The 19,314-nt window shown below is 41.3% G+C and overlaps 2 long non-coding RNA genes across 7 annotated transcripts in view; one reads left to right on the plus strand and one right to left on the minus strand.

The window, feature by feature from the left end:
* Nucleotides 1-2,445, minus strand: part of LOC307200051 — a 162,419-nt gene extending 159,974 nt beyond the window's left edge. For all 5 annotated transcript variants that reach the window (XR_013832296.1, XR_013832297.1, XR_013832298.1 and 2 more), the window contains exon 1: nt 2,024-2,445. This is a non-coding gene — a long non-coding RNA (uncharacterized lncRNA). The remainder of the gene's footprint in view (nt 1-2,023) is intronic.
* Nucleotides 860-12,568, plus strand: LOC307200059. 2 transcript variants are annotated; one of them, XR_013832310.1, is made up of 4 exons: nt 860-1,057; nt 5,104-5,262; nt 9,979-10,079; nt 10,696-12,568. It is a non-coding gene; the product is annotated as an uncharacterized lncRNA (long non-coding RNA). The 2 variants fall into 2 exon arrangements; XR_013832311.1 differs by lacking the exon at nt 860-1,057 and having other exon boundaries at nt 4,914-5,262.
* The last annotated feature ends 6,746 nt before the right edge of the window (nt 12,569-19,314 follow it).

A 19,314-nucleotide genomic window follows, 5' to 3' on the forward strand; every position in this document is an offset into this window, starting at 1 on the left:
CCCTCTGTCATTGTCAGGACTTGGCCACGGGCTGGACAAACCAGAAAGTGAGACTGAGGAACAAGCCAGAAGTCAAGCCTGAAGAATAGCCTGTTAGCAAATTCACTTAAGTAACACATAGCTCAGAGAGAAAAGAAATCCTAATAGCACTTTATTGAGGAACCTGAACAGAGTGTATAATTTGAGGAGAAAGGAAAAGTGAGGTTTTGTCTTTCTTAGCAGGGAGACAGTCACCAAACCTACAGAGGAAAACTCCCTTAGTACTACGCAGCCAATCAGGGCACAAACTGCCTCAGCAAACACCACACCACTCTGCCTGGTTCCTAAATAACACCTCCACCCCATTGCCCTCTTGGCTAGATGACTTAACACTAATAAAATTAACCCTTAAATTATGGGATAATCTTGGCTATTACCTTTCCAGCATAACCAAGGAGTCAGGAAGACTATGTTATGCAAGCAAGACCCAACAGGAAAGGAAAGCCCTCTTATACTCATTCCTGCCAGGGAGAATCCAACGGCCATCTTGAATGGACAGAGTCAACTCGAGGTTACTTCACTCAGAAACTGTCATCTGCAGTTCAGTTCAGCACATTCAACAGCTACATATAGATCCCAAGTTGCTACTGATGGTCACTTCCTATTGCTTTGTTTTTTGCAGATTGTGCAAAATATAGTTCGTGCTAACCCACAGTTTGTCTCAAAATCAAATTCAGAATCCCATTTCAAATTGTGAGATATGACAGGAAACCGATTTGACATTTTTAAATTTTATTTTTACTCCAAGAAGTCTACTTTCTTGCAGCCATTTTGAAACAAAGAAGTGTTGACAAAAAGTTGCCTGACAGTAAGCAGGGAGACCCATGCATGTAGCTGGCACAGATCTGCAGTGCCTGAAAAGAACTGTATAAAACTGTTGGAAACAGAAGCCAAACTTGAAAAAGACTAGGATTTACAAGACAATCAGACAGACTTTGCGCAGGAAGTGGTTATGGGCAGGCAGGAGCAAAGCAGAGGAGTGTCCAAACGGTGGCACAGGAAGACAGTAAACATATTGGTAGGCTCAGATGCAGGAAAAAAAAACTTCAGAAACCTATTATATACTATGGGTCATTCCACATACCCAAACTAGTGTGGCGAGATGAGAGTTGAGCTGTTCCATATGCTGAAGCATTTATGTGATTTCCCCCCTGCCCAGCTAAAAACTTACTTTATATTTAGTGTGCAACCACCAAGTGCTCAAAGTTTGCCCTATATTAAAAGCACTCCACCAAATGCCAAGCCTTGTAGTGCCGAAAAGTTACTGATTTTCAAAATATTACAAATTTCCAAATATATACCTTATTTTCTTTGTCTGGAGCTAATAAGTAATGCGAGGCGAATGATTATATCTGTGCAGGGAAACTGCAGAATGAAATTTTCTCACTGAAGCAGTCAGTGAGTCTAGACAGCTGTGTGTTTGTTGTTTTTTTCCCTCTGCTTGCAACAGAGGGTTTGTTGCCTCAAGGTCTGTGTTACTGGCTCAGTTAAGCATGCTCCAAAGCTTTTGGACCACTGTATATGTGCCATAATCCCAAACAGGGAAACTTAATTACTGAGAACCGTGATCTGAATGGAAAAAGAAAACAACAGTAGGAAAACAGCCTACAGCAAAATTCATTACCTGTGGATTCGTTGTTAATGTCCTAGCAAACGTGTGCTGCTTAATATTTTATCTCCAGCTACTGCAGTTCTCTTTGCAAGCCCCAGAGAAAATGTGGCATTTTCCCATCAAACTTCCAATATTTTGCATCTAAAGAACAAAGGAATTAGGAACTCCATGGAAACTCATATTTTCTTGCTCTGACCTTTTGTGATAACTGATACACAAGACTTGAGTTTTGGAGGTTACAATTTACAGCTGCCCTTTCCCATCTTTGAGAAGCACAAAGCAAATGATTTTTGTCTGTGCTGAGGTAAACAAATGCTACTTATGTAGGAAAGGCTTATTGATTTGGCAAGGCCTGGGCCTTTGTTCTGTTACCTGAGTCAAATGAAGGTTGAAGGATATCATCTATTCTGCCTTGTTTTTAATAAAAACAACCATTTTTTAATTAAGGCTGCAGCTTTAAAAGCTTATGCTAGGCTTCAGCATGACTTCTCCAGAGTGAGGAATTTTAAGAGAGCCACTTCCTGTTTCTGGTGAGTTGAAAGCTTAACCAGCGGTAACAGCAGCAGGAAATTATGAACAATGTTGTTAAATTTCCCACAATGCCTCAGAGTGCCCGATGTATTGTTGCTCAAAGAGACTCTGAGACATTTTAATAGCAGCTCTTGGCATAGAGACCCAGAACAGATGTAAAGTTTAGTGTGCCCTTCCAGGGCAATGGGACTCCAACAACCACTCAAAAGTACTGTGTTTTGACACTAGGCCTCAAAAAGACCTGGCTTGGGACTTCTGTGTTCTAGGTCACATTTGGTTATTTCTGGCCAGCTATGTTATAAACATAACGCGGTGGCACTGTGGGTTGAACCACAGAACCTAGGATTTGCCGATCAGAAGACTGGCAGTTCAAATCCTTGCAACGGGGTGAGCTCCCGTTGCTCGGTCCCTGCTCCTGCCAACCTAGCAGTTCAAAAGCACATCAAGTGCAAATAGATAAATAGGAACTGCTCCGGCGGGAAGGTAAACGGCGTTTCCGTGCGCTGCTCTGGTTTGCCAGAAGCAGCTTAGTCATGCTGGCCACATGACCCAGAAGCTGTATGCCGGCTCCCTCAGCCAATAAAGCAAGATGAGCGCCACAACCCCAGAGTCAGCCACAACTGGACCTAATGATCAGGGGTCCCTTTACCTTTACCTCTGTTATAAAACATTAAACAGTATGTACTGGTTTTGCATGCCCAAGGCACAAATCCGTATTTGCTTAATTTTTTTTTTAACTGTTAGTGTCCTGCTCATCATTTATTTGTTAGTACATTTTTATCCCCCTGTTACACCAAAGAGCTAAAGATGGCATGCATGGTTCTTCTGCTCTGTGTTTTATCTGCACAGCAGTTGTGGTGACTTTGAATGACTGATCCAAGGTCACACAGTGACTTACATGGCTGAAGAGATCTTCGTCTCTCCTAGACTCAGCATCATTAGGCAGATTTTGTTTGACTCCCACTTTCCACAAGTCCCAGCTAGTATGAGTTGCAGTCCAACATGGGTTTGGGCATAATGTTCAACTTTAATGTAGGGGCCACAGGTTTCCCTATCCTGTACTACAGAGATTTTATTGATTTATAGAAACAATTTAAAACTACCTTTTGGACACAGTGGTTCACAACAGTAAAAATACAACCCTCATGTGGTGAAAACTGAGAACCATAAAATCACTTTAAAAATAAACAAACAAAACCCAGCAATGTTGACATACAGTTAAGGACCATTAAAAGCTGGGGGGGGGGGAAATAGTCTTGACTGTTCACCCAAAAACAGAGGGGCCAGTTGAACACCTCTTGAGAGGGTACTACCACAGAGAAGGCCCTGTTTTATACTCCTGTTACCTTTGGCACCAGAACACAGAGCAGAGCCTGGAATATCCTTTCAGACTTTCACAGCACCCCATGGTATGAAAACTATAATGAAAACAAAACTCAATTCATTTAACACAATAAATATATAAGAGCAGCATAATCAAGTAGAAGAACAGAAAGCTCCATTAATGAAAGACCCTTATAAATTACATTAAAGTTGAACATTATGCCCCAAAGTGGAGGGTGGAAGAAAAGGAATAGGAGGCACAGTGGTCGTACATACTGCCTTTACCCCAACACTGCCATGTGCACTTGTCCCATATGCTCTGCCCCCAATGAGTGTTGATCATACATACAAGCGTTTTTGTAATATCTACACATTGTCAGCTTCAAAATGCCAGCCTGTATTCCCCCCGCCCTCATTTAATCCAGATTTACCCTTTCAAGGGAAAATCGGATGAGTCATAAAAGACCTGTTGCCAATTATACATTTTCAATATCTGGATGTGCATTGGGAATGTTAAGCTCCTGCCTGGAAGCACTCAGAGTAATGTTTAAAAGTAATGCCCATAAACAAAATAGCTGTTAACATGATGGTGTAGCACCCTGCTTGTGGTTAACGCTTAGCTGGAATGAAATATTCAACGCAGCAATACAGAAATTAAAATAATAATTTATTTGTCAGACAAATAAATGATAGGCACAGTGATATATGGTTACCAAAGCTCTGCCTGCCCTCCAGCCCTGATGGCCAGCACTTATATTTCCTCAACCCAGCCCCCTTGCTCCTCCTTTGGCTGCCTCTGTCCAATCAGCCTGGTTGAAATTCCTATTGGCTGTTTGCTAGAACCAATCATAAAAGATACACCCATTTCCTATTACCTTTTATGGGAGACAAAGAGCTATATTTCCTTCTATCCATAAATGGCAGACAAGTAGCCATATATCTTACATTTGCCTCGACAAGGCACCTTAATTACCAGATCACCTTTTGCCCCTGTTCCCCATACATTCCAAAACAAATGGCCAATACAGATGGCTCATGGTATTATTTTCTGTTAAACAATAAATCTTACTATTTACCAACTCTTAATTAGTGTTTTTGCAGCTTGATTGTATTCTGTAATATGTAGGGTCAGTGTAACCTTTGCTCCCAGCCTGTATTTCCCTTTTACAACTTTGAGAAACCTGTCTCCTGCTACTGCTATAAATCAAGAGGGCCCTTGTCCAGGAGAGCAGAAACATAAACAACTGGGAAAAAAGTACTTAGCCAGCTGGTTTTCTGCCTGGCATGAAACATTTGCAAATCTTTAAGCTCATTTTAAAATACAGGCCTTGATCAGATGCCTCATTGATACATTAAAACAAAACATTAACATCTCTTCTACCTTCTATGGTTTACTTTACTGGGGCTGCTTCTTTCCTTTCGGACGATAAAAAAATATACTTCCCCAAATCTTTATGCTCTTGAATCGTTTTGATCTATTCCTCTTTCTAATGTACAGAAGGCCCTTTTGAATGCAGCTACTTCCAAGAATCTGTTTATGTGGGCCACTTTGTTTTTTAAAAGATGCAGATAAAATTGTGTTTGGTGTTGTTAAGCAGCCTGCTGCAGGGCAAGTGGCTGAACTACATGAGCTGTGGGAGTTCCATCCTAGAATGTGATACCTGAACTGAAGCTGGTTTTCTATAAGGAGGACAAGGGGAAAATAATAATCAGCTGGGCCAGTACTGGGAAAATGGCCAGGCAAGCATCGCCTAGGGGTAAGTAGCCAATCCAGGCAGTGCTGAATTATATCACTGTACTATTAATGCAACTCTGCAGATTCTTTATTGTCTCCTCTTCTAGATCACTCATATTCATTTAGCTTGTATCCCAGTGGTTCAAAAACTGCTTTCCAGTTATGGCACCAGATAATAGCACACAGTTCTCAATGCAGCCCCTTCAGCTTTTTTCATTCCTATGAACTATGCCAGGTGAATTTCAGACAATATATGGGGCAGAATAAATACATATTTATATGTTTAAAAAACTTATATCCCACTTTTCACCACATGTCTCAAAGTGGCTTAAAAAAGGTAAAGGTAAAGGACGCCTGACAGTTAAGTCCAGTCACAGACGACTCTGGGATTGCAGTGCTCATCTCGCTTTACAGGCCAAAGGAGCCAGCGTTTGTCCACAGACAGTTTTTCCAGATCATGTGGCCTCCATGACTAAGCCGCTTCTGGCACAACGGAAACCAGAGCAGTGCACAGAAAGACCGTTTACTTTCCTGCCGGAGCGGTACCTATTTATCTACTTGCACTTTTGGCATGCTTTCAAATTGCTAGGTTGGCAGGAGCTGGGACCGAGCAATGGGAGCTCACCCTGTCATGGGGATTCGAACCGCCAACCTTCTGATTGGCAAGCCCAAGAGGCTCAGTGGTTTAGACCACAGCGCCACCTGCGTCCTCCAAAGTGGCTTACAGAAACAATAAAAATAAAAATTACAGAATTAAATGCACAAATTAAAACATAAGAGAAAAGAGCATTCAAACAGCATTCATGGCCCAAAGGGTTTCTGAAATAAAAATGTTTTGACCTGCTGCCTAAAACTTGGGAAGGATGGTGCCTAGAACTTGATATCTAATGGTTTTTAAAACAATCTCATAACTATCCAGGGGTTTTAAAGAGAACAGGTTTCAGGTTTCTTTTCTAACAACAAAGGGAACACACTAGACCTGACCCATAAAGTGAAAAAAGGCTTCAGGTGAAAGAGAGGAAAGGGTGAGGTCACAGAAAACTAATTTTCTTAAATCTGATTGTCATACAATATATTGCCTCCCTCTCAGCAGTCAGAACGCCTGGACTTTCTGTCATTTGATAGCAGTAAGGAGAATTGGATGACTTCATTTCTTTAGCACAAGTCTGGCCTAGGAAGGAAATACACAGATAAATAACTCATGGAATTAATTTGTTCTCCCATTTTACTCTTTCTTACTCTTCTCTGCCTGATACTCAGCAAAATTGTTGCTTTCCTGACTGGTTATCCAACCAGAAACATATACACACACACTTGTGTGTATTCACCTTCTGTAGCTATTAAAGATCCCACAAGCTTGCCCCAGGCGGCTGATTGTATAATTTGTCAGATGAATGGCACCAACTGCTCTTAAGGGCAGTGCACTCGCCTATCTGCCATGGATGGCAATAAATCTCTCCCAGCATCATCAGTCCTCAGGTGGACTTCATCGGATGTAGACATCTTATCAGCTGAGCACAGCCTCTCCTAATGGTGTGATAAATATTCCAGCCTCCGAGTATCACTATCAAGAGATTTAAATCAGACCTAGTACTTATTGCTGCTATTACTACAGAGTTAATGCCAATGACTCTTTCACTTATCTCTTTAACCAGAGATGGTGAATAGCCTTTTTATGTCTCCACTCCTGGTCACTGAAAGCAAAATTCATACAGAAATGGCCTCCTCATGAGCTCAGTGCTGAAATTTCTCAGGTGGGATGCAAAGAGTAGTTTATATAATTTTTCAGATGCAAGTTTCCACAATGAGACCATTTCTAAAAATAAAAATAGTGTGTTTTTTCAAACTATCAGGACTAATCTTTTTCAGTCTGCAAAATATTTTGCAGTGAATAAATGCTTCTTGTATTATCCCTCTGACATAGGTCATTAACATAAATTCCTTATAGGGGGGGAAATCAAGATACTGTGTTGCAATGAATGATCTATAGTAATGCTGAAAAGAGGATATGTAAGAACCAAATTAGATATGAAGTTTATCACCTACTTGGCAGTGCATACCTGTTTTTTTAATTCAATAGCAAGTGTGGGGAAGGGACATGGAGTAGAGGCACTGGGCAGGGGACTTCAACCCTTTTGTCGCTCTTGCAGTCCTGATTGGAATTGCCCCACCCCGGCCTTGCTATTTACAATGGGAGGAAAGCTCTGAGGTAAGTGGGGACAATTCCAATCAGGTTCAAGGCAAGGACAAATCTAAGGTTCATTCTTTATCACCAGCCCTGCATTTTCCACAGCTCTTTACATTTTCTGCTCTGAGCTCCTGTTCTAAAAACCAGGAATAGCCTGTCTAACTCTTCCAGCACCCCCCCCCACTTCCATTACGTCTGTAGCATCTGATTTTAATCACAGACACTTCGTGCACTTCCAGTTTTAGAAATGGTTTTATTTTATTATTTTTCACACCTACAAATGACATAATGGAACTTTAACCTACTTATAATATGGTTGAAAAACTGCTCAGTTGTACATCTCTAAGAACTTGCAAGACTCTAGCTAAAAGTACAGAGAACGTAAAGGACAAAGAGCTGATTTAGTTGAGTTACCATTCAATAAGTAATAGAACTGCTGTATGATGTTATTTCCATTTGAGCCCTGAGACCAAAAGCTCCATTCTCGGTCATGCTTTAATATATAATAAAATTTAAGGTGGAGTAAAGCCACTGGGTGAAACTGGGACATGATGGCTTCCATTTTTAGGGCTTGGCTGGAGGCTGTTGGTCTCTGTGCCACACTATTTTGTCACATGCTTCTCAGGCCAAGTTTCCCAGTGGTGGAAAATGAATACAAGTCCTTTTTCTTCTTAATTTAGTTCCTGCGGTCATGTCATTTCGATTTAAGAAAGAATATAAGGTTCTCCCGAAGCCAGTATTACTTAAATACTTGTTTATAAATCAGTTGTTTCACTTTGTGATAAGGGCTGTCTTTGTTAATGAGACTCTATAGGATCACACCATTTGACTATTAGAGTTTCCAGCTGACCCAAAGAGGAAAATAAGAAAGTGTCACATGGATATCATGAGTATTGGAACTAAGCCAAGACACTAAGGGTACATTCAGACATGGGAATTGTTGCATTGGTTTTCTTGGTTATAATGCTAGTGCTTCTTGTCCTGGTTTCTAACATTTCTGTCATATTGCATTATGGAACTGTGGCTCTTTGATCAATATACCACCATGTCATGCTAAAATTAATTCCTAACAATGGACATGGTGTGACACAACAGTAGATGCCATTGAACATATTGCCACTGTTTATGTACATGCATGCTTCTGTTCCCCCTTGATTCACCCCTGAAAATGGCAGGAAAGAACTGCAAGTAGATAAATAGGTACCGCTCCGGCAGGAAAGTAAACGGTCTTTCCGTGCACTGCTCTGGTTTCCGTTGTGCCAGAAGCGGCTTAGTCATGGAGGCCACATGATCTGGAAAAACTGTCTGTGGACAAACGCTGGCTCCTTTATTCCCTATCAACCTGTACTGAGATGGCCTGCTGCATTTTTCAAGTGAGCAACAAAAAAAATGTATTTTTCCTTCTTGCTTCTTTCTCTCCAACTCCCACCTAGTGCAGACACACATATGCTGCAATGTGGGATTTGAGAAAGTGTTTTTCTGAGCCTATCAGGAACACAGAGTGGGTGTTCCCGCTACCGCCTCCTGTCCAGTTGGTTTTCTTCCATCCTTTCTTCTCTGGCCCAATTTCTGCTTTGAATTTAAACTGCACACTTGCAGCCAGATTTTCCGCACCAAGTACCGTCTAATATAATTCTGTGGTTCTGCCAATGCGAATATAGTACATCACCAACTGAAACTCCCTCAACGCTGCCAGCCTTCCATCTAACACCAAGCTATTGCCAAGCCTTGACAGCATTGGAACCTCAGTTAAAGGTAAAGGTAAAGGTACCCCTGCCCGTACGGGCCAGTCTTGACAGACTCTGGGGTTGTGCGCCCATCTCACTTAAGAGGCCAGGGGCCAGCGCTGTCCGGAGACACTTCCGGGTCACGTGGCCAGCGTGACATCGCTGCTCTGGCGAGCCAGAGCCACACACGGAAACGCCGTTTACCTTCCCGCTGGTAAGCGGTCCCTATTTATCTACTTGCACCCGGAGGTGCTTTCGAACTGCTAGGTTGGCAGGCGCTGGGACCGAGCAGCGGGAGCGCACCCCGCCGCAGGGATTCGAACCGCCGACCTTTCGATCGGCAAGTCCTAGGTGCTGAGGCTTTAACCCACAGCGCCACCTGCGTCCCTGGAACCTCAGTTAGGCCTCTACAAAATATCACTGCTGAGATACTGGATTGTTCATACTGTCTGCTACCAATGCGCACAGTGCCATCATTTTAATGCTTTACAAATATGGTCTTAAGAAACGGGTGTCTTTAAAGTTTTGCCAAGTTTTGGGTTTTTTTGTTCAAAGATCTTATATATCTCTTAGGCTATCACCCTCTACAAGTTTACGTGGGAATAAGCTTTATTGAAAGCACTGAGACCTATTTGCACTGCAGAGTTCTGGTCACTTATTTTAAGAAAATGTTATAAAGATTTGACTAGCAAATATGCAGAGAACGAAATATGCAGAGAACATAATCCAAGCAAGAGCAGAATTGCTTAAAACTGTTTAAAACTCTATACCTATACCTGTATTAATATTGTTTAATTTACACATGAGTTTTGTCTCATTTCAGTATCTTCAGTATCACACATAGTCAACTGGATGAGCGGCAGGGCTTTCAAGATAATAGTGCCAAAGCATTGAAACACCTTCCCTGTCAAAGATTCATCACAGGTTGGCTCTTTGATATATTTTAGACACAAAGTGAAACTGTTATTGTTTCCACAGGCTTTTAAGGTTTAGTTCTGCTGCTGCATTTAACTGGATTTTAAATTAATTGCTTTTAATTTGTTACACAGGCATCAATCATTTTGCACGTGACTGCTGACACGCATGTCGTTTTTTGGCCCTGGAAGGGGGCGACACAGGGCAGAACAGGGCGGGGGCAGAACGGGCTTATGTGCAACCACTGATGCAAGCAATGACCCCGGTGCAAATAGGGAGCTGCCTATACTCATAAACCCACAAAAGCAAAGTAAAAAAATATTGACTAAAATTGGGTTTTTTTCCCCCAATGTTAGGCAGATCAGTGTACATGATTTAGTTGGATATTGCCCAATAAAAATCTACCAGAAACAAGCCCCATTACCAGATGCAGCTTAGTGAAAAGCTTTGGCTAGCATAGCATTGAAAGGACAGTGGAGAGATGACAAGATCTTAAATAGTCTTCCCCCAATCTTCTGCCCTCTAGGTGTTTTGGACTATAGTTCTCATCAATCCCAGCCAGCATGTCTAGCTAATTTGCATCTGAAGTTCATACCAATGTCTTTCTCTTCCCTCCCATTTGCAGGAAATGTGTGTTGTCTTCCTAAAGAACGGAGCTAGGACTAAGATGGATCTTTGCAATGCTCCAGTTCCTGCACCTTAGTACCTTACTAATGAGATCCCTGGCCTATAAAGGGACTCTAATGCAGGGCTGGGGAACATTTGCTGGATGGGGAACATTTGCCAAATGTTGCTGGACTGGGCCTGATGGGAGTCCACAACTGGAGGGCCACAAAGAGGTAGCAGGGTACCGTGAAACAAGAGGTTAGCCAAGAACTCAGGGAAAGACTTGAACCTTATCCAAGAAGGAACTGGAAAGTGAGTAATATGCATTCACAGCAAAAGGTCACAAGAGAACAGCCAATATGAGTCCAGGCTTTGTCATGGGAAGCTGAGTCACCTGCAACTTAAAAGTTTGTTTTTAATAATGTAAGGGATAAATGCAGTTTTATCATTAAATTTCTGATATGTTCTCATTTGAGATTTCATACTTTTTTATAATTTCTCATCGTCACCTAATAGTGAATGTAGGAAATGGAAATGTTTCAAAAAGCTGGGAAAAAGAATACAATAGTTTCCCTTTGTACAAGTGAGTGTCTTGATTGTTCTCAGGCATGTTAGCAAATGTAATGTGTGAACAAGAAAACATTGTATAAAGTTCACAGCAATACCTTGGATGCCACTGTTTTTCTACCTACCACATTTATAGAAAATACTGCAAATACTGTATTCATCACCAGTTCAGGCATTGCATTTGTTCACATGAATGTATACAATACCCGGGACTGTCTGAATATACAAAAAGAGCATTATTTTATACTGCTACAGGCACTCATTATTTCAAACACTTTTGTTTACCTCTTATTCTTTTACAAATATGGGAGCTGGGACAAAATTGACCAGAGATTCTTACAAAGAAGTACAACATAGAAGTACCGCCATAGCCAATGGACAACAATTATGGAAGTTGTGGTCCATAACATCTGGAGGGGCACCATATTAGGTACCTGTAACAGATAGCAGAACATGTATACTTTGTATGTTTGTCCCTGGTTCTAGCCAGGGGTAAAACAGAAGGAGTTTATTCTATTTATAGTTACATCCCAGTCAGTGTAAGGTAAAGTTTTTTGGTAACAATGATTTAACTTTAAAACATTGTTACAATATAACTTTACCTCACAAAATTATGGTCTCTCCACAATCTTCCTCTTTATTTTTCAGCAGACATACGCACTAGTAGAATGTTTGGGGGTCATATTTGAATCACCCCCAAACCTTTGCGGTAGACTTTTGATTAAAGGGGACAGTCTCTTTTGCCATTGTCAGAGACTTTTAATTTGTCTTTCTTGCCTCCCTTTGCCTTCATCTCTCTCCTAAGATTAAAGCTTTCTATTATAAACATAATTCTTATAAAAGATAAGACTCTCTCCAGTATATCTTTATTAATCCTAGCTAAGATAACATTTTGGAAGCAGACAGGGGGAAAAAAAGATTTATAAAGAGAGAGAGAGAAGACAGTTGCAGATCAGCACAGCAGGGACAGAGACTGATACACTGTGGGAAACTGTTAACAAAGAACTCTTAAGTTAAAAGTTACCTTACAAGTGAAATTTTACAATAACGTATGTTAGCCCAACACTCCTTTATGCTTCTTTGAGTGTGCCATGTGCCTATGCGAGTATTTCCCTTTTCATCCATTATGTAAATCTGTCTTTGGATTTTTCAAATTATATTATCTAGGCCAAATGAATAAAATTTTATTCTTGAAGTACCCCATTGGAATCAATAGATGGAAAAAGTCAGAACTCCATTGCATTTTGTATAGTATCAAAGGATGTTTGAAGCTTGGGACATTCTGTCCCTACTTTTACACCATGGTCCAGAAAACTCTTCAACTATGCACGCGTGCCTATGCCAAACTTTTCAAACCAAATAAATGAACTATGCATGCCTACCTATGCCAAACCTTTCAAACCAGAACACATCCATCTCTCAAAAATTGCAATTCTCTGGATTTTTTTTGATGTAGTTTTCCTACCACAAAGTGTGAACAAGAGTGAATAACTTAATAAAAATCAATGTATAAAACTACATTATATTAGTGGGAATGTGCTTGCAAAATGGATTATATTAGGCAAACACATAGAAATAGAAATAGAAATATATTTGGAGAAATGTGCACTAAACTGCAAACATGCGGACTTTGTTTTTAACAGAAAAAAATGATGTGAATATGGAATGGAATAAACTTAGGTTGGGAAAATTAGAAACTCACAAGAAACTGTAACTGGAAAATTTGTCCATCTCTATTCAATCCTTGGACGCAGGTGGCGCTGTGGGTTAAAGCCTCAGCGCCTAGGACTTGCCGATCGAAAGGTCGGCGGTTCGAATCCCTGCGGCGGGGTGCGCTCCCGCTGCTCGGTCCCAGCGCCTGCCAACCTAGCAGTTCGAAAGCACCTCCGGGTGCAAGTAGATAAATAGGGACCGCTTACCAGCGGGAAGGTAAACGGCGTTTCCGTGTGCGGCTCTGGCTCGCCAGAGCAGCGATGTCATGCTGGCCACGTGACCCGGAAGTGTCTCCGGACAGCGCTGGCCCCTGGCCTCTTAAGTGAGATGGGCGCACAACCCCAGAGTCTGTCAAGACTGGCCCGTACGGGCAGGGGTACCTTTACCTTTACCTATTCAATCCTTAATTCATTTATGTAGTAGATACACCTAAACTTTATTATGCCATGTGTCAGTCAAATGACATAGAGAGCCTCCCTGCCATTTATTCTTGCCAGCTATTAGAACTAGCATGAAGGCACTTCACATAATTTTATATGTTGGGAAGCTAATAAATGTTATGGCAGCACCATGTAGAAGTGGTTTGTAGCATTTTCTGTACTATATTTGTTCAGATTGTATTTATTAAATCACACACACAAACTTGCTCCCAAAGTAGCTCAGGGCTACAAAGAACAAATCAGTGAAACAGCACTTTAAAACACACACACATTTTAAAACAATCAAATATCCTCACATCTATTAATTTCTAGGTTGCCAGGAGCATTGTATTTCAGCCATCAAATGTCTGGATGAACAGAAATATTTTAAAGTCTGCTGAATATTAATCATGAGAGTGACAGATCCACCTCACCAGAGAGAGCATGTAATCAATAAGGTCCTGTTGTGAGTCAGGACCAACCAAGCAACACCCAATGGGGCCACCACCAAGGCATTCCCTGCCAATCAAAAGATCTGAGGTGGTTGATATATTAGTTTAGGTACTTATGTCCAAAACCATTATATAACTGTATACTAGTCCTACCACCTTAAATAGGGCCCAGTAGCTCACTAGCAGCCAGTGCAGCACTTTCAGGACCAGTGATGCACAGTCCTGCTCTATTCACCAACCTAGCAGCATTAATTTACCACAGGCTGCAGCTTCCAGACCATCTTCAAGGGCAGCCTCACACAGAGTACACTGCAGTAGTCCAGAAAGGCTGCACAAGGGGATTACAAGATGTCAAACATTTTCCATGAAAGAGCTTACAAACACAGTTCAAGAACTAGGTCTTACAGTATTCTTAGATGCAGTGGGGCAAGAGGATGTCCTATATTTTTGCATTCATATTATTATTTTCTATGCTGCACTTTATATTATATGTTCAACTGGCCTTTTTTATGGACATTGTTATGCTTTGTATATGGAATCCAGAGAACTGTAGTTTACTAATTACAGAGATACAACTACCAGCACCCTTAATATGCTACAGTTCCCAGGATTCTCTGGAGGGACATTTGCTTTAAACAGCCTGAGGAAGCCACCCCTGGACCAATCGTAAGTAAGATGGCAGGCAGGTGAGGGCTGGCTGACAGCCCTCTAAGGTCAGTGGAGCAGTTCCCTGTTTGCCCTAATAGACCAGCTTCTACTGCTTGCAGGCATATCTTGAGTGACTCACAAACTATTATGATTCTACCACTAGATGACTGGAATAACATGCAGACCTGAATAATGTCCCTGGAACGCTATGTGCAGTTTTGCCACCACAGCAACCTGAAATAAATGTGATTTATGGGATTATCCCATTTGTAGAATTGCTTCATGTGCTTAGGCAAAACAAATCTGCATTTTGGGGCTGGCCCTTCTGAGGTAGAACACAATTGCCCATCCAGCCAAAATTAAGCACTTTAATTCCCATGATTTCAGTCGGAAGCTAATTCATGTGCTTACACCATTCCCATTGTTATCAACAGGTTTAAATATGCTTAATCTGCCTGAATCATGCCCCATGTGTTTTTGGCAGGAGTAAAGAAATTATAAATAAATAAAACTCATTTATTTTCATAATAAAAGTACTGAGATAATTAAATAATTCCAGGAGTAATGAAACCTGCTTGATCTGCACTAATCGTGTTGGGCACAACATGCTCTAATCTACACCACAAGCAAAGATTGTAGATACTGTTTCATGTTAATACCTAAATTAATCCTCCTTATTGAAGGATAAGATTCCTAGGGAATTTGCTTAATTCATTACTTTAAATTATTCTGGCTTCTCTAGGGGATAGCAATAAATGTGGTTGGTAGACTCCCATCCTTTCATTCCAGTGGGAAGCCATTAAACATTAAATAGTATGATGTTACCCCCAATTGAAATTATTTTAGTTTTGGAAATAAAATTACAAAAACAAACTCATCATTAAAAGGTTGGGCAAAAAGAATAGTCACTGCTGCAGGAGAAAGAGTATCTTCAAATGGACAGATAAAAGCCAGTTTTAAGAACAGATCAGGACAAACATTTTCTTCTTATCTTGTAACTGAAACAATGAGATTTCACGATCTTGGTGGTGCTTTCCTTTCAAGAAGTGCATATAAATCGGTGAGATTAAACAGTTTGAACTACGTACATTGGAATATATGTACTTGGGACTCAATCAGGTCCCCATGTGAACAGACAGCAGTGCTAAGGAGACAGCGATAGTATGTCTGATGCAGAGAAGGCAAAAAAAACAACAACCAGAAAACCCACACCAAAGCCCTGTAGGGAAAGGACTTGTCCTGCATGAAATGAATTAGAAGTTTCTGCATCTGGAAATACATGGCAATGAATCATAAAAGTAGGGACATCTCAAACACATCATCTAAATGCCCAAGGAACCATGCATCCCTCCTGTTGCATCTTTCCTGTCCACACTTATAAAGAAATTAAGCTGCTGTTTCGTTTTTTCTATCCTTAATGCAGTGGCAGCTGTTGTGGTGTGGAACCATCAGCTGCAAGGGGCAGGCAGGGGCACAGCAGTACAAGGGCAGTGTGGGTACGTCAGTGAGAGCACTGCATTGGCTCTGCCAGTGGGTCCACACAGCCCTGACCTTGCTGCTATCCTACCTCACTCTGTCCAGACAAACTACAACACCACCAGTGTCAGAAGGGTAGTTGCACCACCACACCTTAATAGATTTTTCTATGGTAAAAGAATACAGTGGTACCTCAGGTTACAAACGCTTCGAGTTACAAACTCCCCTAACCTGGAAGTAGTACCTCCGGTTCCAAACTTTGCCCCAGGATGATAACGGAAATTGTATGCCACCGGCGCAGCAGCAGCAGGAGGCCCCATTAGCAAAAGCGCACCTCAAGTTAAGAACGGTTTCGGGTTAAGAACGGACCTACGGAACGAATTAAGTTCGTAACCCGAGGTATCACTGTAGACAGATGAAACACTGGGGAAATGGGAAGCTTCCTTATACTGAGTCAGATCATTGGTCCATCTAGTTCAGTATTGTCAACACAGACTGGCAGGGGCTCTCCAGGGTTTCATCCAAGAGTCTTTCCCAAGCCTACATGGAGATGCCTGGAATTGAATATGGAACCTTCTGCATGCCAAGGATGTGTTCTATACCACCTATTTATTTATTTATACGGACTATGGTCCAAACAGGAAGGGAGAAGGAGTAGCATTATATTGAAAGTACATGTAGAGAACCATGACCTGGAGCATGGAAGGCAGATTGAGAGTATAAGGGTAAAAATTGTAGGCGAGGGAAACAACAGTGACCTTACTGCTATAGATCTCCAAGCCAGACTGAAGCCTTGGATGATACCTTCCAAGAGTAGATTGCCAAACATTCAAAAAAGAGAGATACAGTGGTCATGGGAGACTTCAACTACCCCAATAGCTGTTGGAATTTGCACTCTACGAAGAATGCAATGTCCAACAAATTCCTCCGTTGCCTCACTGACAATTTCATCTCCCAAAAGGTGGAAGAAGCAACAAGAGGGTTATCTGCCTTGCACCTAGTCCTCACCAACAGGGAAGAACTGATCGAAAAGTGGAATCATAGAATCACAGAATTGTAGAGATGGAAGGGGCCAGGAAGGTCATCTAGTTCAACCCAATGCAATGCAGGGATCTTTTGCTCCTGCTCTACTGACTTATCTCAAGAAGTGCTGGGATTCTTGGGAGGAAGTGATGATGTCCTCTTGGTTTCATTATACAGAGGCAAGGGAAAGCTGAGTGTAGTCGGACATGCAATCTGAACTTTAAGAAGGCTGATTTAAAAAAGCTTGAGGAACTACTGGGTAAGATCCCATAGTCAAACAAATTCAAAGAGAAGGGAGTCCAATATGGATTGGAGTTTCTCAAAGGTGAAATATCGAAGGCACAAAGGCAGACAATTCAAACAAGAAAGAAAAAGTGGGAGGCATCTAAAGAAACCAGTGTGACTGCATAAGGAGCTTACAGATGAACTAAGATTTAAGGACATGTATAAGAAACGGAAAAGGGAAATCATGAAGGAAGAGTATACATTAGTAGCCAACAGTTGCAGAAGGAAGGTCAGACAGGCCAAAGCTCAGAATGAGCTCAGGCTTGCAAGAGAGGTTAAAAATAATTTTTAAAGGTTTCTTTGGCTATGTTCAAAGCAAAAGGAAGAACAAGCAAGTAGTAGATGCTCTGCATGGAGAAGATGGAGCAATGCTACTGGAGGACAGTGAGAAGGTGGAACTACTCAACACCTACTTTGTCTCTGTTTTCACCCAAAAGGAAAGCAGTCCCCAACCTGGTGATAACAGAATAAACAATACAAGGAGGGAACTATAGCCAAAGATAGGAAGAGAGGTGGCAAGGGAACACCCAGCTACTTTAAATGAATTCAAATCTCCAGGGCCCGATGAGCAGCACCCAAGGGTGCTAAAGGAACTTGTGGGTGTAATCTCAGAGCCTCTGTCTATAATCTTTGAAAATTCTTTGAGAACAGGTGTGGTCCCTGCAGACTGGAGGCAGGCATATGCTGTCCCCATCATCAAGAGAGTGAAATTTGTCACACTGTACAGTGGTACCTTGGAAGTCGAATGGAATCCGTTCTGGAAGTCCATTCAACTTCCAAAACGTTCAGAAACCAAGGCGCAGCTTCTGATTGGCTGCAGGAAGCTCTTGCAGCTAATTGGAAGCCGCAGAAGCTGCATCGGGTGTTCGAGTTCCAAAGAACGTTCACAAACCAGAACACTCACTTCCAGGTTTGTGGCATCCAGGAGTCAAAACGTTCGACTCCAAGGTAGGACTTGTATAGCAGTGCTCTCAAAAGAGGTAAAACCACTTCCAAACTTATGGACTGAGAATGAGGTGACTGCCTTAAGCAGCAGGTGGTGGGAGGAAAACAATGAAAGCCGCTAGCTGTTCCTCCATAGCTCTCCAGGCATTCCAGAACTGTGTATGCCACACAGCCTATCCTAGGCCTACCTTAGGTGCAGTGACAATGTTATGCCATTTAGTGCTGAAGCAAGATTAAGCTGCTACTCTGATTGGCTTCTGTATGTGGAATGGGAAGAGGCACAATCTTGTACTGCAGCACAGGCATCAAAATGTCTTGAGCCAGCTCTGCAAGGTAGAACCTTTCGATAGGCAAGAATGCTATGAATGCTTAGGGGGCCAAGGACTGAAGACCTTTCTAATATATGTAGAGGAAATGGAAGCAAATTACGGAAGACTACATAGGGAAATAGTAAACATTATATAATCTTGTTAAAGTATAATGCATCTTTGTTTCTGATGAAAGCTACTAAATATTTTATTGCTGTTTATTTTATGAAAATAATAGAAACTATATACTATATTTTTTTAAAAAAGAAATTAAATTCAGACAGACAAGTCATTTTGCCTGTTAATAAGGTATAGATCATGTTATGCAATGATTAATTACAATATATCATCACTAATAGATCCCTAAAATTATATGCTATGCACATAAAACAAGGGTGTGTTGTGTTGTGGGAACATTAAGGTATTTTAACCTCAGTATTAACAGTATTCATTTCTATTCACATATGAGATCAGAATTCTCTGCAGTTCTTGTTTCATGATTGATCTTTGCAGCATGCATAGATTTCAAGCTGCTGAAATTTATTATTGGCTCTAATTAGAACCAGCCTTTTATAATTGCTCAGTGGGGCTGTTTGCTTATTCATATAAAAAAACCACCATTCTCCACAAACAAGCTTAGAGCAACCTCAGTGATTGGAGATGTTTCTGTTAGAAACACTGATTTTCAGAGTACTTTTAAGAAATCATATTCTAAATTGTATTCCGTGGATTTTCCTCCCAATTTGATTGTGATCTAACCAACAGAGGAGAGACAACCATGAACATTTCCTACAATCAGCAC

This window comes from Podarcis cretensis (genome assembly GCF_951804945.1).
Source record: "Podarcis cretensis genome assembly, chromosome: 12".
Classification (NCBI taxonomy): Eukaryota; Metazoa; Chordata; class Lepidosauria; order Squamata; family Lacertidae; genus Podarcis; species Podarcis cretensis.